We start from the raw sequence: 20605 nt of genomic DNA, 5'->3' as shown, positions 1-20605 counted from the left end.
GCTCCCGTTACGTTGTAAGGGGTGGGGCCTTAGGTACTCATCAGTACAGGGTGACCCTTTTCACCATGTTGCGGTGCTGTGTGTGGGGGAGGGGTCTGAGAGGGAACAATGCCTCTTGCTGAACACTTTCCCTGTTCTAGACACTTCTCCCACTTCTGTATGGGACTGGCGCCTCTCTAGCTGTTGCCCTGGCCATCGTCCCCAGAGTGGGTGGGTCTGTGGACATTCTAGGACTGTGGGGGCCCTTTAAACAAGTGGACTCTGCTGAGAGACCGGCAGTTTCTGCCTCTGCCCCAACCCCCACTGGTTTGCACAGTCGGAAGCAATGAGGCTTGATTTTCCCTGGTGCTGGGACTGTGAGCTGTGCAGTCTGGTGAGGAGCTGGGAACGCTCCCCAGGTGTCCCTCCTGACTTTTTAAAATGCGTGGGCCTGCTGCTGCCGCTTCCACTGCTCCCACCACCACACCGAGTCCACTGCCCCAGCTCCGCCCCTCCTACCTGTCTGTGTGAGTATTTCTTCTTTATGTCTTTGTTTGCTGGAATTGCATGCAGTTTGATTTTCTGGAACTTCTGGCTGTTTCTAGTTTTGAGGTAGTTGTGTTCCTTCTTAGTTGTGGAGGGAGACGCAGCGTGTCTGTCTAGGGCTCCATCTTGGCTGGAAGTCTCTTCAGGTATCATCTTGCAGGAGGGAGCAATTTGAGGTCAACAAAGCCCATTGAAATCTCACCCATTTCTAGACAGCTCTTCATCAGTAACATCTTCAAGATAATAGACAGCAACATATCTGTACAGATACTTTTGAGAGCTTGAGAGGAAAATGATTTAACTTTGCTCAGTCTCTCACAGTCTACAAACGACCTTCAAGTTGATACGCTTTGCAGGATACTGAATATGTGAGAGGGGCTGCAAATTATGAATTATGTCTTGTCATTATCTTGATTTTTGTGCAGTTAAGGCTCTTTATTTTATCTCTTCTAAGTAGTGCCGAAGTTAGGGGGCTGGGGACAATGGACACTTGGCACTTAAGATTTGAATACGATTGCTACCCATGTTAGTTTCTCCCTAACGTTATTGTTCTGGCATCGAGTGGTCATTCTAGCTCTCCAGACTATTGTCAGAGTGAACATTGAATTTTAGCCGGGTTTCTTTATTCTCTAGTCCTACAAATCTTCGTATTCTCCATCTCTCTGCCTTTTCTTCTGCCATGGCCCCATTCACCACCCCTAGAAATGACAATTCATCCTTCAGGGTCCCAGTATCTGGGTCTCTCAGTGAAGCTTTTCCTGAATGAGCCAAGAGGCATACTAAGTTTCTCGCTTAGTTCTTTTGACATTTTTGGGACAGCGATGTATGGCGGAGGGACAGGAACTTTGAAGTTCATTAGTCCAGAATGGTCTTTTAATAGCTTAGGAGAAATAATAAAACCGCTCTAATTTTCGCCCTCTACACTTCACACATGAACAAACAAAAGGAAAACTAAACTCTCTTTAAGAGGGAAAATGATCTTCAGCCACCATCTGCCTATGCTTTATTTTGTTTTTTCTTGAGGATTAGAAGAATATCTTCAGGGTTCATTGGCTCTGTTTGCCAATATGCCTTGGTAGGCCCCATTGGGTATGAATGATAATGACCTTCTCTGCCCCAGGCAGAGCCCAGAGAGGAGAGCAAGGACCAAAGAAGTGTATCAGTCAAGTTCTCCAGAGAAGCAGAAATAATAGGATACACACAAAAGCACACATACACACAAAACATATAGAAAGGTTGCTTTTAAAAATTGGTGAATGTGATTTTGGGGTTTGACAAGTCCTAGATCTGCAAGGAGGCAGCCTGGACATTTTAGCAAGAGTTCATGTTGCAGTCCTGATGCCAAAGGCAGTCTGGAGACAAAATCCCCGCCTCCTTGTGGGGCTATCAGTCTCGTCTCTTCATGCCTTGAACTGATTGGATGAGGCCCACCCACATTATAGACGGTCCTTTGTTTTACTCAGAATCTACTAAATTAGATGTCAACCACATCTAAAAAGTGGCTACATAACAACATTTAGACTGAGGTTTGACCAAAGAATTGGACACCATTGTCCAGACAAGTCAACACATAAAACTAACCATGACCTTGAGAAGTGATCTGGTCTGCTAAGAACTTAATAGGAAGTAGGAGTCCCTGGGGGCAGCTTGGGAAATTGGAAGTAGTAGTGGAAAAGTGTGGTAGATATATTTGAGATGGTCTTGAGAAAGGGGGTCCCTGTGCAACGTGGTAGAAGGTAATCAGGAAGGAGGAGGAGAAGAAGCCAATAAAATTTCCCCAATATTATGGAAGGTAAAGAGACTTTAAGAAAAGCATGTAAAATATTATTTTAGCAATCTTATTCTATAGTGTGCTTAATAAAATCCTTACTTGTTAGTCTTAAATCTTTAGTAAACTCTGAAAAGTGCTTGTTTTGTGGTCACTTTGCATAAACAAAGGGGAAGGGGATGTCTTGATGCTTGAGTTGAATGAGAATAAATAAACTGTGAGAGATGGGGACAGGTAAGAGCCGGAGTCCATCAGAGACAGAAAATGGCAGCAAGACTGGAATCAGAAGTGACATCCTAATGATCTCTAGTGGTGGAGAGTAGGTTCTGTCCTTTATGAAGAATAAGGTATAAGTCATATTAAATTTAAAATTTCAGGACAGGTGATCTCAGAAGACAAGAGTAAGGATACTCAAGACGAGTGACATTGGGGTTACAACCTTTTGCAGAATTGCTGGGATGGACCCATGAGACAGCCTATTTCCAGATTTAGTGGAACATGTAACACCTAGTAGGGGTGTGTAACGGCTAGTAGGGACATGTAACACCTAGTAGGGGTGTGTAATGCCTAGTAGGGACATGTAACACCTAGTAGGGGCGTGTAACACCTAGTAGAGACATGTAATGCCTAGTAGGGACATGTAACGCCTAGTAGGGGTGTGTAACACCTAGTAGGGGCATGTAACGCCTAGTAGGGACATGTAATGCCTAGTAGGAACGTGTAACGCCTAGTAGGGGTGTGTAACGCCTTGTAGGGACATGTAATGCCTAGTAGGGGTGTGTAATGCCTAGTAGGGACATGTAACACCTAGTAGGGGCGTGTAACACCTAGTAGAGACATGTAATGCCTAGTAGGGACATGTAACGCCTAGTAGGGGCGTGTAACACCTAGTAGGGGCATGTAACGCCTAGTAGGGACGTGTAATGCCTAGTAGGAACGTGTAACGCCTAGTAGGGGTGTGTAACGCCTTGTAGGGACATGTAATGCCTAGTAGGGGTGTGTAATGCCTAGTAGGGACATGTAACACCTAGTAGGGTCGTGTAACGCCTTGTAGGGACATGTAATGCCTAGTAGGGGTGTGTAATGCCTAGTAGGGACATGTAACACCTAGTAGGGGTGTGTAATGCCTAGTAGGGACATGTAACACCTAGTAGGGGCGTGTAACACCTAGTAGAGACATGTAATGCCTAGTAGGGACATGTAATGCCTAGTAGGGGCGTGTAACGCCTCGTAGGGACATGTAATGCCTAGTAGGGGCGTGTAACGCCTCGTAGGGACATGTAACGCCTAGTAGGGATGTGTAACACCTAGTAGGGGTGTGTAACGCCTAGTAGGGACGTGTAACACCTAGTAGGGGTGTGTAACGCCTAGTAGGGGTGTGTAACACCTAGTAGGGGTGTGTAACGCCTAGTAGGGGCATGTAACAACTAGTAGGGGCTCAGCACATGGCAGGTGTTATTGCTGCTGCCCTCACCACAGCTGTGGACGTGCAGTCGTCATTTGCAAACACAGCTTGTCTTCCTTCCCTCTGTGAGCCCTTTGTGATTCCTTGAGTAAGAGAATCTCACTGAGGCAGAATCCCCAGGCTGTTCAGTTAGGAGGGGCTCGATGCTTGCTGCCAGAACACATAGCTCCTGATGCCAGAGCTCGGTGAAAAGGACAGGAACCGTTTATTTAAAGGTCGCACAGATTTAAGTTAATGGCAGAATTCTGCTGTCATGTCCCACTGCCTTTAAAACGCCCACGAGCACACGGTCCTGCCTCCCCTCTTGCCAGGCCAGGCCAGTTTCAGAACAGAAAAGTCGGGGGTACCGTCTCCCTCTAGGAAAAGAGAATCCGTGGCTCCGTATTTCCCGGTCGCAGTCCAGCTCTCCCAACAGCTCCCGTTCATCCGTGCGTGACTGGGAGGTTCCGTCCACGTCGCAGTGTTCTCCGGCTCTTAATCCAGAACCGCGTGGCACCTTCTTATACCCTAGATTTCCTGGAGGGCTGGTGGGGGACCCTCTACATCCTTTCAAACCATGTGGCTCTGCTCTTCAAGTGGCTGCCACCTTATTTTTAAAACCCTGACTGTGGCCTGTGACTCAGTCAGTGTGGTGACCGGTCCTGGCCACATGCAGAATCTTGCGGAGGCCCCGTACGCTCTTTCCTCACCATTCTATGGTCAAAGCCCCTCCCACCTCCTTGGCACCATGGAGAAGCCATAGCCGTGGGCGTAACTAAGGCACTAGCTACCAGCCATAGATGCGCACAGGCATCTCTCAGGAACATGGCTGTGCTCCTCGGAGTCCCATCCCCCAACTTCCGAGGCTTCTGTCCACTCTCCTACATCACCACTCATTTCATACAGAGTCACAGACACTTGCTGCTTGAAGTCATAGAGCAAAACACCTGAGATACCAAGATGAACCTGCTGATCTCACCTCAGATGAATTCATAACCTAAAAAGGGGGATACAATGCACCCACGTAATTTCTATCAGAGCTACAAGACCAACAAAACAGGATCTCAAACTGGAGTCCTTGATTTTTTTTTTTTTCCTTGACTCACACAAGGCTTTAATATTATTTTCAATTTGGTGCCAACATTTCAAAATCTGGAAATTTTAAGTTAAAATGTAGCTAGAGTTAAGGTTTTCCCGAAATATGATCGGGGTACCTACTGCAGTCCCAGTACCAATAATGTTTACTGAATGAATGAATGAATAAATTATGAAATAAATGAATGAACCGAGTGCCGTTGCCAGTATATCAGACTCTCTTTGCTCCAAGAGGGCAGAGACTCTGTCCTGTTTGGCTCTGTACCCACAATATGTTAGAACGGCACCTCGGCTCAACAAGCACTCTCTGAATCGGTGATGAGTCCTTTCGTGACGTAGAGTAGGTGAGCGGCAAACCATGGTCACTTACAAGCTTGCTAGCATTCCGAGTGAGAAGTCTGAAGGTAGCGTCCTACTTTTTTGACCATAAATTATCAGAAGTTGAGGGTCTATGATGTGTCGTGGGCCAAGAGGAGGGAGCAGAACCAAGGAGAAAGGGGCATTGACTGTGAGCCAACTTCCCAAAGATGCCTTCCGGGAAAACAACCTGGGGCTGTGTCGTTAACAGTGACAATAACTACTGTTTACCTAGTGCTCCAAGGATACCAACCGCTGGGCTAAACAGGCTCACACCCATCCCACGTAATCTCTACAACAACCCAGGAGTTTTATGTTTCGGTTATCTACGATGGCAATAATGTCACATGACAAAACGCTACAAAACCCACAATAGGAGCTAATCATTGCTCACACACCTGGGGTCAGATGAGAGAGAACAAGGCAGTTCTGCTGAGCTCAGCCAGCTCACTCATGCCTGGGGCTTAGCTGGTCAGGCTTCAGTGACAGGGAATCTACTCTGCGGGGGTTAGCCGGAACCCACCCTTGCCAGGGGCGCAGAAGGGCCAGAGCACCAGCTCACCTGTGCAGGTGCCTTTTCAAGTCCCTGTTTGCATTATACTTTTTTCATGTCTCATTGGTCAAAGCCTATCACGCGCCTGGCCCAGATCCGTAGGGCTGAGGAACAGCTTCCACATCTATGGTGAGAAACTTCACAGTCACATGGTGAAGGGTGTGGACACCTGGAGGGTAAAGAAGTATGACCATTAATGAGGTAAGTCTACCACAAGTAGGTAAAGCCAATCTAATTTTTAGGAGGAAACTGAGGCTTACATAACAGACCTCCTCCAAATGGCGGTAGAATTGAGTCTCAAATCCAGCTCTCTCTAGATCCACCTCCCATTTATTTTATTGTCATTGTAATTTTAAGGAACATTGATACTTCATAGGTAAGAATACAAGCTCTGCACTCCAAGCTGAAAATGTTGACAAATAACTTCTTCTCTTTCTGCAAAAAATTGGAGAGATGGTGAAGAACAATGAGTCTCCTCAGTAAAATACTCTGGGTGCTAACAATGGAGGTGGTGAGCCGGAGGTGAGGGACCCCAAAGGAAAGACAGACTCAGGTGAGCTCTGAATGGAGGGAAGCAGGAGGTTTTCCCCACATTGTTGCTGTTTGAGGACTTGGGAGATGGGAGTTCACTGAACGGAGTGGCAGCAGAGTCCCAGCAGAGAAAGGGCACAAGCGGATTTACAGAGGGGAGAAGTGGAATGAACAGGGCTTTCAGAAACTAGATGAATACTCGGTGGTCATTCCTTTAGCACCGGTTCTCAGAATTTAGTGGCATCAGAATTACCTGGAACTCTTCATCAAAAGGCATCTTCACGGATCTGCCTGTAGAGGCTCAGAGTCCTGCTGTCTGGCCGAGAGGCCGGGCTTTCCCCGGTGCCCCGGCAGCGCAGAGGTTCTGACGCAGGTGTTCACAGACACCCATAGTTTAGGAAACACTCTGTGAGGTGAAAGCGGGGGATGGAAGATGGGAGGTGATGTGGCCAAGCCACTGGAGATCAGATTAAGGAAGATCTCAAAAGATCCTTTCAAGACCTCTCAACAGGTGTGGAAGGCGGGCCTGAGGAGGTGTGAGCCCCTCCGTAGGCCACGAGGACCCCTCATGCTGTTCAATCAGGGAAATGTCATCCTCACACTGACAGGCTCATGGATTAAAACTGGGAGAGAGTTGAGTACCATGTAGGGGGTGATTGTAATAGATCAGAGGAGTCACAGAGATTCAGGGGACACTGACATATCAAATAATTCATTCCTGACTGTAGTTGTAAGCTGAATGTACTCAGTAATTACGTTCCTAATTGCTGCGAGGTGAAAGTGGCAGAAATATTAACGTACCAAATATTTACAATAAAACAAATGGGAAATGTGTGTTAAGTGTGGTGGGAGAGATACAGACTCTCCCAGTACCAGCACCCGTGAACTGGGTTGGACAGGCACTTGGTGGACCCTCATTCTTGGTGAGTTTCATGTGGATGGAACATATTCATTCAGAAATGAATGTAACCTCCTTTCAATACAATCCGCACGGAGGACCATAGATTCTTTATGGAAGGATCATTACACACACGTATCTCCTCCCAAGATTAATTAGGCAATCTCTCTGGGTCCATTCTATTAACCTGTAATTAGAATGTAAAGATATTCACACTCCACGACACACATTTTAATTACAGCTCACCATGTGCTGGTATTACACACACCATTGGAAAACAAGGCAGGAGCAAGGAAATTGGCTGCAGAGAAAAACGTAGCTTTGGCTCCTGGCCTGGTTCCCGGGCATGGTGGTCCTCACTCCCCATCTCCCTTCAATCACAGCCTGTTGGTAGACATCCCTGGGACAGGTTGCAGGAGGGAGGAGTTGGCTGTCTGGATAGGATACAAAATAATTTGGCTCAGACCCACCCAACAGGCTTAAGATCTTCCTCTTGCTCTCAGTGTATTTCTGGCCAGAACCAGTGACGTGGGAGGCACTCGCCAATAATAACAATCATAGGGAACTCTGGGAACAGTAGGGCAGGAACAAGTTCCCCACTTTACAGATGAAAAACTGGGACTTGGAAACAGGGGTTCTAGTCCAGTTCTCGTCCTAGAATGCAGGCAGGCGAGTGTGAATCCTCCACCACGTCCTTGGAAGCTCTAGTGCCTTCTCCGCCCTCCTCTGTCTGTGCATTTCAGAGGCGTTTCCTGCACCACAGCGCAACATGCAACGCTTTGAGGAGGACCCAGCTCCTATGCTCACTGAGTTTACAATCTAGAATTATTGACACTTCCGATGGGTGCTGTAATTACAGATGAGTTCTAATGCGCTGTGAACATCCTCACCTGTCAAAATAAGCGTTCCCCATCTCAGCTGGACTTCCTGTGTCGGCTGTTAGCAAACATGGTGATGGTGATGGCGATGGCGATGTTTTTGTTGTTGTTTAGAACAAAGGGTTCAGGAAAGCATCATGAGACGAAGGCGAGAGGGGCAGGAGAGAACCACAGCGCGTTAAACAGCAGCCTCCGAAAATACATGCGTACGCACTGTCCCCAGAAATGGGGAATGGAGAAGGTGTCTTTGAAGTTGTCATTAAGGATCTTGAGCTGAGATCATCCTGGATGATTCTGGTGACCCTAAACTCCAATGACAAATGTCCTCATAAGAGACAGAAGAGGAGAGATGCACAGAGAATGAGGGACGGTCACGTGAAGATAGAGGCAGAGGCTGGAGCAAGGCAGCCATGGCCAAGGGACAACACCCAGGGCCACTGGGAGCTAGAAGCAAGGCACGGATTCTCCCCTAGAGCCTCTGGAGGGACTGATTTTGAACTTGTACCTTCCAAATCTGCGAAAGCATAAATTTGTGTTGCAAACCACAGAGTCTGTGGCATTTATTATGGCAGTCTGAGGGCACAATGACAAGAACCAAGAGACAAGGCGCAGGGCAGGAGCTAAGGAGAAAATGATGGGGGGTAGCGCCGACATTTAAAGAGCCACGCACACTCAGGGCCTTACAAGCGGAAGCTGGGCCATGCAGGAACCCAGGAGTGTGCTCCGGGCCCCCAGCCTGACTTGATGTGTGGGTAGGCCTACACACAGTAGGTGGTCAGCAGCTGTCCCCGCCCAAATTTCATCTTCTTGTCATTGCCTCCCTTCCATTTCTTTGTCTATCATCTGATCGTGGGAGAGGAAGGAAAACCAGAAGCCACGAAGCGTTCAACTCTGAACATGCCACAACCTCACCTCAAGTCTGCAAAGAGCTTCCAGGCTGGGAGACGAAACTGTTATTTCCTAGGTGGAAAATCGAGGTTTAGGGTGAGCTGGTGACTTGCCCACGGGTTGGAGCTAAGGCTAAAGCCCAGATGTCTGTGACTGCAGCCCAGACTCACCACGCCAATGAGCGTGTCCGTCAGTCTTGAGTCACCCACAGGCCTTGGGTTTGTGCTTTGTTCCCATCACTGCTGATGCGCTCTTCACGCCTTGAATTCGAAGTAAGATATTCCATGTTCAGTGGCTCTTGGTCTAGTAAAGGGGTGGGGGGGTCGTGAGAATAAACCACTGACTGTAAAGGGAGGGAGAATAAGATGCAGGTTAAATAGAAGAACGAGCGGTCATGAGGGAATGCCAGACCCTGAAAACCTGCATCTCGGTGAACAGAAACATGCAACACATAACCCAAGTCCAAGTTCTCATTTCTCCATGAATTCATTGGATCCGAGGCTACTTCTACTTCGGTTGGACCAAGAAGGCGCCTTGTAGCTCTTTTTTTTTTTCTGTTAAGCTTCAGTGTTTAAAATATCTCCAGAAGAAGCTAGGAAATAACTTTCCATTCTGCCAATGTTTGCTTTTCAGTGTTTTGAATGAATCTTCTCAGCAAACTGCTAGGCCAATTGAAAGAGCACCATTTCAGCTGAAAAAACACTCGGCTCTGCTGTGCACTCAACGCCGCCAGCCAGCGAGGGGCCAGAGCTGGGGGACCATTGTTTTCAGCCGAAACACCAGGTGCAGAACAGAGGGGGCTTTTGTTTGTTAGTTCTATTTTGATTTGTTCTGTTACGGAGAGGATGGGGCTGACATTTCAAGGGCCACTTTATGCTCAGAGTAGATATTATATGTTTTTGGTTCAGAAAGGCAAAGAATGAGTAACTCAGAGATGTCAGGTGACTCGTCCAAGGTCAAGGTCCCCAGGCAGGTTGTCCCAACCCAACGCTTCCTGCCATATTGGCTCAGATCATAGGCTAACCTTTAAAACCCTGGGAGAACGTAATGTCCTCTCCCATCCGTGACCTGATTAGATGAAAAGGTTGGGATTTAAACTCAGTTCTATGACTCCCTGCCCTTGTTTGCTTATGTCTTGTGTTCCAAACATGCCATTCAGCCTCTCATGAATATGAGACATTAAAAAAATACTCTAAAAACAAACAAACAAACAAAATGCTCAAAAACATTTTCATACTTTCCATGGATCAGATTTATTTGAGCAAAGTGTTACCTTTCCTTAAAAAAATTCAACTTATTTTCTTGCTAGGTTGACGAAAGTGCATTATTTCATCATAACTCCAGGTACTATGTATATGATGTCATTGTACACGGGTGCTGGGGAGTAGTCAGATTCTTCTCTCCCAGTTCAAAACGTAGCCTAGGGATGCAGTGAGGGGAGTGTCCATAGGTGTTGCAAGTTAATGGGGAAGAAGATGAGGCATAAGTCACCTCTGATTTAGCAGCAGGAAGGGGCCACGGGCACCTGGCAAACATACCCAAATCTCTTACAGAGGGATAAATGGGATCCTGAACTGGAACTCACTTAAAAAAAAAAACTTTAAAAGTTTAAAATTGCGCTCAGCTCCAGGCTTAACTTTTCCACCGTTGAAACTTCCCCAGGTTTGGGCAAAGATCCCCTGGTGTTTTGAGGTTAAGGGAACTCTCCTATAACTGGGGAGGCGGTGAGGGGTGAGGGGTGAGGGGCTGGCTGACCGAACGGCATACTTTTATGACTTTTATGTGTAATTTACTGTGTCAGTTATGACGAGCCAGTATGCTTCCGAGACTTGAGCTGAACCATCTCAAGGAATGACGGTTGATTCTGGGGCTGCTCTGCTAATTTCAATTTATTAGGAGAATTGGGGGGTGGGGGGAGCATCCAGGGGGTGACGCCACCCGAAGTCTCTGACTCAGGGGCAAAGACTGGACTTAGTCAACGGCTTTCTTTTTCTGTCTCCGAAGCTGAGGTTTTTTCTTTCTTTCTTTACTTTCTTCAGCCTTACCCTAGAGCAGGGGCTGCCCCCGGGACCCGCTGGGGGTCTTTTGCCCTGGGTCACCTCTCTCTTGGCTTCGGCTTCCGTGTGCAGAAGAAGGGGGGAATGAGGAACAGCTGTGACAATGTCGGGCTGGGGGAGGGGTCTGTGAAGCTGGGGTTCTGGGCCATTCCCGTTACTCTCCCCCCACCCCTCTCTTGTTCTCCCGCGAGGCATTTTTGGCGTGTGGGCGTGGGGGCCGGGCGGGCTGGGGCCCCGGGAGGGGAGCGCAGATGCGCACCGCTGCGGGATCGGATCCGCGCGGTAGCTCCCAGCGCGTGGGGGCGGCTCCCTGCGTGGCTCTCCCGCCCCCGCCCCCGTGTTGACAGCCTTGCTCTCAAAGCCGCCGCCTTTTGTGCGCGCGTGTCTGTGTTTAGAGCGCCTGGTCGGGGCTGTAAACGGGTCCTGTGGCTGGAAAAGGGACCAGAGCTCCCGGCCTGGAGGGGGACTGGGGTGGCAGTGTCCCCTGCGGTGGGTGGCCCGAGGAAGGGGTTGCTTATGCAAGCTGGGGTGGGGGTGGGGGCGGGCCAGTGCATTCGAAGCAGCCTTGTTTGGAGGTACCTGGCAGGTGGGTGTGCGTTTCCCAGAGGAGCCCCCTCTGCTAGAAGGCGCTTTCTCTGCTGGCTGTGCCCTTCCTAGGCTCCCCGCCCGCATCTCACCTGCCTCGTGGGTGGCAGTCCTGCTCCTCTCACCTGTGACGTGAGGCCCAGAGAGGGGTGGCTGGAAGCCTTCCCCAAAGGTTTCTGTAAATTCCCAGGGCGCGGGGACACGGTGGCGGGGGAGGGAAAGTAACTGCCACTCAAGGCCCCACAAGGTGGCACCCCCTGGGCCCTCTGCGCTGCTCAGCCCTTGCCTCAGCTTCCGCAAAACTCACTGCAGTAGCTCCAACACCGGCTTACTCATGACCTTAGCGGGAGGAAGTGCACTGTGATGCTGGTGACCGCACTCTGCCCCTGGGCCTTGGAACTGTGTTTTATGGACACGAATGAGGGCGCAAGGCCACGGGGCTGGGGCTGGGGGTAGTGGCCTTGAACTATGGGGCTGTGGGAATTGTTGGAGGCCTCCAACAGGAACCGTGCGGGGAGGTGAATCCCTGCTCGCACACCATCAGAGAGCCCGCGGTTCTGGGGGCGGGTGTGATTCGGCTGTGGGGAAGAAGGGTGTTATGGATCCAGGTATAAACCAGGTATCAACCCAGACATGGATCCCAGTAGAAAGAGTTCTACACTGCAGCTATAGGCATTTAAAATAGCAAACTCCTCTCAGGTTGAGGGGACCTTGGACAGTATCCTAGTGGGGCACCCCCCTCTGAGACAGGGGGACCTCACAGAAGTCAACACCCACCTCCTCCATGGGCACCTCTCAGGTTCTGAATCCACTTCCTACAACTTCAGTTAAACAGGAACAATCCTGCTTCAGAAGCAGCCCCTGTTACGTGCAGGTGTTGGTTGGACTCCACGCTCTTTGTGTGAAGGTGTCCCTTCCACATTTTCCTTGCAGCTGAGTGAGACAGGGGAAGGGTTGGTGGGTGGCTGACTGTCCTTGGAAGGGGCCTCCCGGACTGGGATCAGACAGCACGAGAGGGATGTATGTTTTCAGAGCTGAATTGTTGGGCACCAGCTGGGCATCGATCTGGGACCTCCCAGACGATGCGTGTGAGAGGCCGAGCCTGGACCCGCGGTCTCCCTGCGTCTCACTTGGAATAACTTACTTAGATTTTTTTATTCCAGGAAGTTGTAAAATGCTGGGCACTTAGAAAGAACTCACGGAATTTCAGTCCAGTGGCTTGTTTAGTAGGTGACTCATGATCAGCCCCAAGGTTGCAGCACAAGGAGGGGAGAAGTTCCCCCAGCCAAGGACAGCTTCACCAGGCAGACCAGGGGCTTCCAGTCAAGGTCAGGCCTATCAGGGTGGCTGGCTGCTGGTGGGGGGGGGTTGCCTGGCTCCTGGTGGTCCCCAGAGAGGAGGGAAGAGGAGCAGCCTGGATAGCAGAGCCCAGTGGAAAGGAGAGGAAAACTAAAGCATCTTCGGGCAGAGGAAGCTTTCACGACCCAGTGTGGGGAGAGGAGAGAGGCCGAGGGAGGAACAATGGGGAGAGCAGATGGGGGGTGGGGGGGTGGCGGCGGGGGAGGTGGGAAGGGGTCTCTGAGTCTGTGAGTAACAAGGGGGATGGGACCCCGCTGAGACAGTAGCTCCGCACCCTTTGCCTCAGGCTTCCAACCACAGCCAGACCTCTACACTTTTTCCCGAACCTCATCCGCAGCCACCTTGCTGTTGGAAAGGGAAGGGGACTGCCCTAGGTAGCATTCTTAGAATGCAAATACTGACAAGACCAAGGCTTCTGATTCCAGTCTGACAATAGGGCTGTGTTGGTCCACCCCGACCTCTGAGAGAACCCCTCTTCTGGGCCAGGACTGGGAGGACTCTGGATTCGCCCCGCCAGCCAAGCCCCAGGGTCTTCTCTCTTCCACGACCCCTGACCTCACGCACTGTGCTTTTGACGTGGCAGGAACTGACAGCGCTTTGTGTAGTACGAGGACCTGCACATGTCCATCACGTGGGTTTGGAACCTGTGTGCTACGAGAGTTATTGTTACTGTTTGAATATGTAAATACCCACATTTCATGGCCTGTCCAGTTGTGCTTCCATGTCATTTACCCTTACCACAAATACTGTGACGTTAACTAGGAAATGGGGACTTGAACTCTATAGTGGATAGAATTGTATTCTCCCAAAAGCTGCTTTGAAGTCCTAACCTGGGAATGTGACCATATTTGAAAATAGGGTACCCTGCAGATGTCATCCTGTTAAAGTGAAATTCTACTCAAGTAGAATGGGTCCTAATCCACTAACTGGTGTCTTTATAGAAGAGGGAAATTTGGGCAGAGAGAGACACACACAGGGAGAACACCATGGAAAGGCGGAGACAAAGACTGGAGGGAGGGGTCTACAAGCCAAGGATTGCGGGCGACCACCAGGAGCGAGGGGAGAAGGAAACAGTATTTCTAACACCTTGACTTCCCCGTCTTCCCTCTAGAACTCAGAGGATAGATTTCTTTTGTTCAACCAGCCAGTTTCGGTACTTTGTTACTATGGCCCCGGGAAACTAACACAAGCTCAGAGCAGGGCTAAGTGGCTGGCTTGCGAAGCGAGATCCGAGTGAGGTCAGGGCCCTGGCCAGGATCTGGTCAGCGGTGAAATCCGGTCTCAGTCTGTGACGTGAGCCCCGACTCCCTTTTCATCGGCCGAGGCCACTCTGTGTGGTTGAGCTACACGAGCTGGGCACCCAGGTGGGCTTTCTGCAAAGCCCAGTGCTGTCACTCATGACAAGATCACGTATCCACCAGGGACTGCTGAGGCCCAGCCTTTTCTCAATCAGGTTCCAAGATCTCAGAGAAGAGTCTTGGAACGTGAGTGTTGTGTGCCTGTGTGCTTTACTTCTTCTGTTTTTGTTTCTTTGTTTAAAAGCAAAGTTCACTTATTACAAGGACCCGGGGCTACGCCAGAACAGGAAGCAGAAGGCGGGGCAGGCTGACGTCCTATCTGTGCCGTTTGGCCCTTGTTGAGTCTCGCAGGCCTCTTCCTGTGTGGCACACCACCGTGGGAAGGACGTCCCGTCTGTCTGGGGGCGCAGTTTTCCTCAGACGCAGGGACCCACTGAATCCAAGACAGAGGAGGCTGGAGGTGCTCCTTGCAAACAGGCAGAAGATGAACAAAATAGAAATCAAGGAAAAAAATAAAAGGGAATTATGCAGTGTTCATGGGCAGAGAAAAGACCCATCAGGATTATCTTAGGGGAGAAGCTGGCATTCTTCCTGACCTCTTTCCTACACGAAAGACGAGGAAACGGGCCACAGGTGTGGGTTGAGGTTCTTGCCTTGTGCATGTGGTTCTCGCTCACGGGTTGGCGTCCTCAGCCTCCAGCTTCAGGGGGGCTCAGCCGCTGTGCTTATTCATGGAGGGAGAATGGAAGCTCTGAGCAGAGAGGGCAAGGAGGATGGCCAAGGCCACACAGCCGTTCAGAGGCAGAGCGCCCTGCGTCCTGCGCTGGAGGCGGCCAGGCCGGGTCCCTGGAGCAGAAGTTCCAGGGCTGGGGACCGCAGGGACAGTTGTCTCTCGTTCTCTGTGGGCAGCAGCCATCTCTCCTCAGGCTTTGTTTAGGGCGTTGTTGGGAATCTGTCGTGACTTTAATTCCCAGTCCTCCCGCAAATTAAGGAGCTGCCCCAAATCCTTTACAAAACCCCTTTCTCGGTGTCGCAGTCCAGGGTCCCCTCCATTGCTTGCCATCAGGGCCCCCCCAGGAAGGGGCCAACTATGTATTAAATATTGTTTCACCGCCATAAATGCCAATAAATCTTCCCGAAAGGGTTGTAGTAGAGGCTTCTTATCATCATAATGGAAACAAGGAGACTAAGACGGAAAAATACAATGTCACATAGCCAGACCATGCCAGAGTACACGTACATGCAAGCCCATTGGGCTCGCAGTCTATGCCCTTCAAACACACTCCCGCGGTCAGGTGCCTCATGTCTTCATTCAGGGCTCGTTCTGAGCACAGAACAGAAGCACTACAGAGGGAAAACAGAAGTGGACCTGGCTCCGGAGGTGTGAGAAACTTGCACTTGACCAAGACGGTGTGAGTTTTCCTGTGCAGGGTTGAGACTGGCTCCAGACACGTAGAAGGTGCTTCCACCTCTCTTTCCCCAGCAGGATGTACCGTTTTCTTCAGATCCAAGGTGGTCTAAGGTAACCCGTGAATGTCAAGCTCATTCTCTTTAATTTTAATTTTATAACATTTTTCTCCATCCTGTGTAAAATTTCTCTTAAAATGTTATGATTTATTCAGCTCAGGCACATTCCTACTCATTATTTAACCTTGGCTAATTTTTCGAGTACTTCTCCCTAAAGCTCCCCACACACGTTCTGCAATAACACAGCATTTAAAGTAAAGTAATCAAGATTTCTTGTGATATGACGTCTCTTTTCATTTGTTCCACATCTCATTATTTTACTCTTTTTTCTTTAAGTGGGTGAAAGCAGAGGATTTGAATTGAACATCAGAAACGAAGAAAAGCTTAAATTCAGACTGGGAACAGATGTGTGCGTGCCTGAGTAGGACGTAATCCTTGGATAACAATGGAAAATATCCAGGACTTTAAGAAGCATAGGAACTAGGATTAAGAAGGAGAAAAAACAATGGAGTTAGTTAGAAATCCCAATTTTCTTTTAAACTTCAGTCCTTTTTAACCTTGAGAAAGTCATTTAAGTTTTCTGAAACAGAGTTTCCTAATTTTTTCATATAGGCAATCTCTCATAATCTACAAAAAGAGGACAGTAATATATAATTTCATAGTTATTATGAGGTGTGAAGACATGAGAATAGCTCAACCCAGACCACACGGCGAGTGTCTGGGAAACCCGGGCGTTGGACCCGTGCGGACCCTGCATCACATCTATGCTTACCCCACAACAGGGGAGTGAAGACGACTGTTAGCAAGTAGAGGCGTCAGGATTAAGGCGTCCAATAACTCTTCAGCCAGGCGAGGGGATAGAAACTAGGGCAGCAGTGCCAGAGGGTGATAGAGAGGGTCCCAGTCCACGATGACCAGGGAACGGGAGCGTCCAGGGCACAGCCGCTGGTAGACCTAGTTCAGGATGCTCTGTACCTACCTGTCCTCAGTGCTGAGATGTCCAACCACCTGAGCCAAGAACTTATTCTGTGCTGTTGGGAAGACATCCACCCGCCCTTTCAACGTTTAGCTCTTCTTAACATGGCAGCTGCTCTGCTAAGTACTGAGGATATAATTGTGAGTGAGCTGACTCAGTTCCTGTCTTCTTCACGTGTATAATCTAAGGGGATCTCAGAAGTCATTACTGTAATAGCCATATATATATTAATATATACACACATATATAAATTGTGATAAGTGCTATGAAGAAAAAAATACCTATGGCTTCTAAATGAGGGTCTGATCTGGCCTCCCTCCAGAAAGTGGTGTTGGATCTGAGAGGGTTGGGCTCTAGCTGGGAGAAGGGAGATAGGAGGGACCATTTCAGACAGCAGGTCCTCACATGGAAGGGGCCTGAACCTGGCTTTTTAATTCATCACTTGCACTGTGTTCCCACTTTGCAACTGCAGGACCATGACCCAGCAGCAGAGGGGCAGGAAACCAGATGGGGCAGGAGGGCGGGTGGGCAGGTGGGCAGAACATGGAGAGGCCTGGGAGGAGTTGGATGGAAGGTGAATTGATAATCTGCTTACATTCTGAAACTGTTATCCAGACTTCAAAGAGACTGGTAAGGGGAGAGGAGTCATGGGGACACCAGTTGGTGAGCCATGGTGTGGCACTGTCATTGTGCCCATGGGCACATCATCTGTAAATGGCACTCTGGGGCAGGAACACGAGGCTCACAAAAGGAATCGGCCTCTGGCAATAGGCAGTGCTATAGGGGGGATGCCAGTGAGGAAGAGGAGGCTGACTATTTGCGTCCCAAACATGTTAAATGCTTTCCGCACTATGTTAGTGGGTGAGGGTTGCCAAGTCAAAATTCCACAAACTGGGGGGCTTTAAATAACAGACATTTGCCCCCTCTCAGTTCTGGGGGCTCAGGTCTGAGATCAGGGTGTGAGCAGGACTGTGCTTCCTATGGAGGCTCTGGGCAGAGTTGGTTGTCTACCTTCTTAGCTTCTAGGGCTGCCAGCAGTCCTTGGTGTTCCTTGGCTTGTGGACACGCCAATCCCTGCCTGTCTTCACACGTCTTCTCCCCGTGGCTCTCTGTGTCTTCCTATGGCCATCTTCTTATAAGGACACCGGCCATACCGGAGTAGGTTGCATCCTAAGGACCTCATCTTACCTTGGTGACATTGACAAAGACCTCACTTCCACATAAGGTTACATTCACAGGTTCCAGGGGTTAGGACTTCAACACGTCTTTGGGGGGGGGGGCATAATTTGAACTATAACATGGACATTGTTATCGTCAGGCCCCATGACGGTGTCCACGTGACAGACCCCTCCTTGGCAGGCGCCTTTGCTCCGCCATCTCTAGCACTTGCGGCCGCACACCGAGCCAGCGCTGCGCTTGGCTTGCTGGTGCATGATGGGCAATGCACCCAACAGTCCTCTGGGGAAGGTGTCCCCATCCTCGCGGAGCAGATGGGGGCGTGGGAATTTGGGGAGGGTGAAGGAGCCTTCTGTTCTGCAGAGCTGGGAAGGCAGAGATTGACATTTGTACTTCCATTTTGTTTTACTCCAGGGTCCTGGCTGTTTCATTTTTGCCTCTCTGCTTCCTGGGAAGGTGAACCTCTGCCCCTGTGCACTCGAGATGCCTCCTGCACAAGGGATCTCGGGGCGCTGATGCTGCCTCCTGAGGGGTGGGGGTGACCTTTGGCAGAACAGGGCAACCATCTGGGATTTCTCCTCTGACTTTCCAATTAGCATCATCTGTAATTAGCATTTGAACAATACTGCTTTCCACCACATTCTAACGGTTAAAACTTGTACAATCAAAATCTCTATTAAAATAAGTGTGCATCATTATCAGTGTAATGCAGTTGAAATGACAGGGCTTTAGGGAGATGGGGTCAGCTGCTTTCCCCTCTCTCCCCCCCTTCTTTTCTCTCTCCTTCCCTCCCTTCCTCCCTTTTTTCCTGTGCCCTGTATGTGTCCTAGCTTAGCCTCACTGGTCATTCTTCCTCTCTCCCCATCCCTGTTAGGACCGCTTCATTTCACATGAGGAGCGATGCGGGGAAAGACGGTAGTTTCAGGTCAGTGGTGACTTGTAGTCCCCCCTTAACTGTTAAATGCTCTTTGACACAGTGAGTGTTTCAGATGCCGCTGCTCTCCCCGTTGGGTGTCTTAGGATCTCCTTACAGTCGAACGGCTGGGATCCATCCCTTCTCTGCAGTATTGATAAGAAAGGCAAGACTCGACCGCACTGATGGCTTTGACCCCACCTCCGTTCCTACCTCTGCTGGGGTTCCTGCTGTGCTCTGCTCTCCCTGCAGCCAGACCTCTTGGGGAGGGTCCTGTGAGACATCCCTAGCCCTGCGGCCCCGCAGTTCCCTGAACACATAGGAAGGGGGCCCTGACGCTTTCTTTCCTCCGCCTGCTGCTGGGGCCACTCCAGGCAGCCTTCCCCTCCCACAGACGCGGACGAACGTCCAACACCATCACTGCGCCCTTGACTCGTTAAGGCACAAATGAACTGGTGAGAAAGCTCTCCCACGGACCTCTGTGGAGCCAAGGTCAGGGCTGGAGCTCAGCACTCGCTCACACACCTGTTCTCACCTCCCCACAGAAAGGAAAACAGGCCTCTACGCATCCTTCCAGAATGACAACTTTTTTGAAAACAACTCTCCAGTTAATCCGCTTAATGAATCTCTGGGCTTCTCTTGTGGACGAATTGATAGTGAGTTTTGAGCTATAGATTCTCAGGACATGTTTTGTCCATCTCTTAGCGGGTCTGGCATAGATGGACTTAACTCTTCCCACTGAACATGTGGGCAATTGACCTCTATTGTCTCAGCTTTGGGATCTTGATAGAAATTACAGAGATAAACAAACATATTCATTTATACATTTTGCAGCGGTTTCAAAGATGACCACATGTCCCGGGAAAAGTGAGAAGTGCTGTGTGACCAGAGCAAATATCTTGGCTCGGAAAAGGATGGGATGTGGGGACAGGCAGACAGGCTGGGCCCGGGTGACAAAAGCCCACTGGTCTTGTTTCCCATGATGCCCAGTATGATGTCTTCTGTTCCATCTTGCTCTGAACTCATGGGGTTTCTCGTCCAACTCAGACTCTACCTCCCTTTTCCTAACACCATTTTTACCACCTGTGGTAGGTTGGCTAGTGTCCCTCCAAAATTCATGTCCACACGGAGCCTCAGAATATGACCGTATTTAGAAATAAGGTCTTTGCAAATGTAATTAAATGAAGCCGAGCCCATATTAGATTAGGGCGGGCCCTAAATTTAATGACTTGGTGTCCTTATAAGAAGGTGGCAGGACATGCTGAGACACAGAACACCTGTGCAGATGGAGGCAGAGATTGGGGTGATGCAGCCACAAACCAAATGACCCCAGCGATGGCTGGGAGCCAACAGAGGCTGGAAGAGGTAAGGAAGGGTCCTCTCCCAGCATCTCTGGAGGCTCTAGAGCCCTGCCAGCAGCTTGACTTGGACTTCTGCACTTCGGAACCAAGGAAGAAAAATTTTCTGCAGTGTTAAGCCTTCCTCTTTGTGGTAATCTGTCACAGCAGCCCCAGGAAACAAATACTCTACCATCTATTATTTCTGCATCCATTCCCCCTCTGACGAAAACACAAATCCTTCAGATGCCAGGAGTCTGACTCTTGCTTCTCTTTGGGTTTCCCTCAACATAGGGTTCTGATGTGGAGACATTTATTTTTATTTTATATTTGCTGCAATAAAAGCATTGATATATCATTGGTCATTAGCTTTAATTTGAAAGCACTTCACAAGAAATTAGAAATTTATAGCAAACACAGAAGTGTGAATGGAAGGAATGAATAATTATATGCTATTTACCTCCCACGATTATTCTAACCTCATGATAAATCCTCTCTTC

The sequence above is a fragment of the Furipterus horrens genome, unplaced genomic scaffold (assembly GCF_987537825.1).
Source record: "Furipterus horrens unplaced genomic scaffold, mFurHor1.1.pri manual_scaffold_2, whole genome shotgun sequence".
In the NCBI taxonomy this organism is placed as follows: domain Eukaryota; kingdom Metazoa; phylum Chordata; class Mammalia; order Chiroptera; family Furipteridae; genus Furipterus; species Furipterus horrens.
This window is presented reverse-complemented; position numbering follows the sequence as displayed.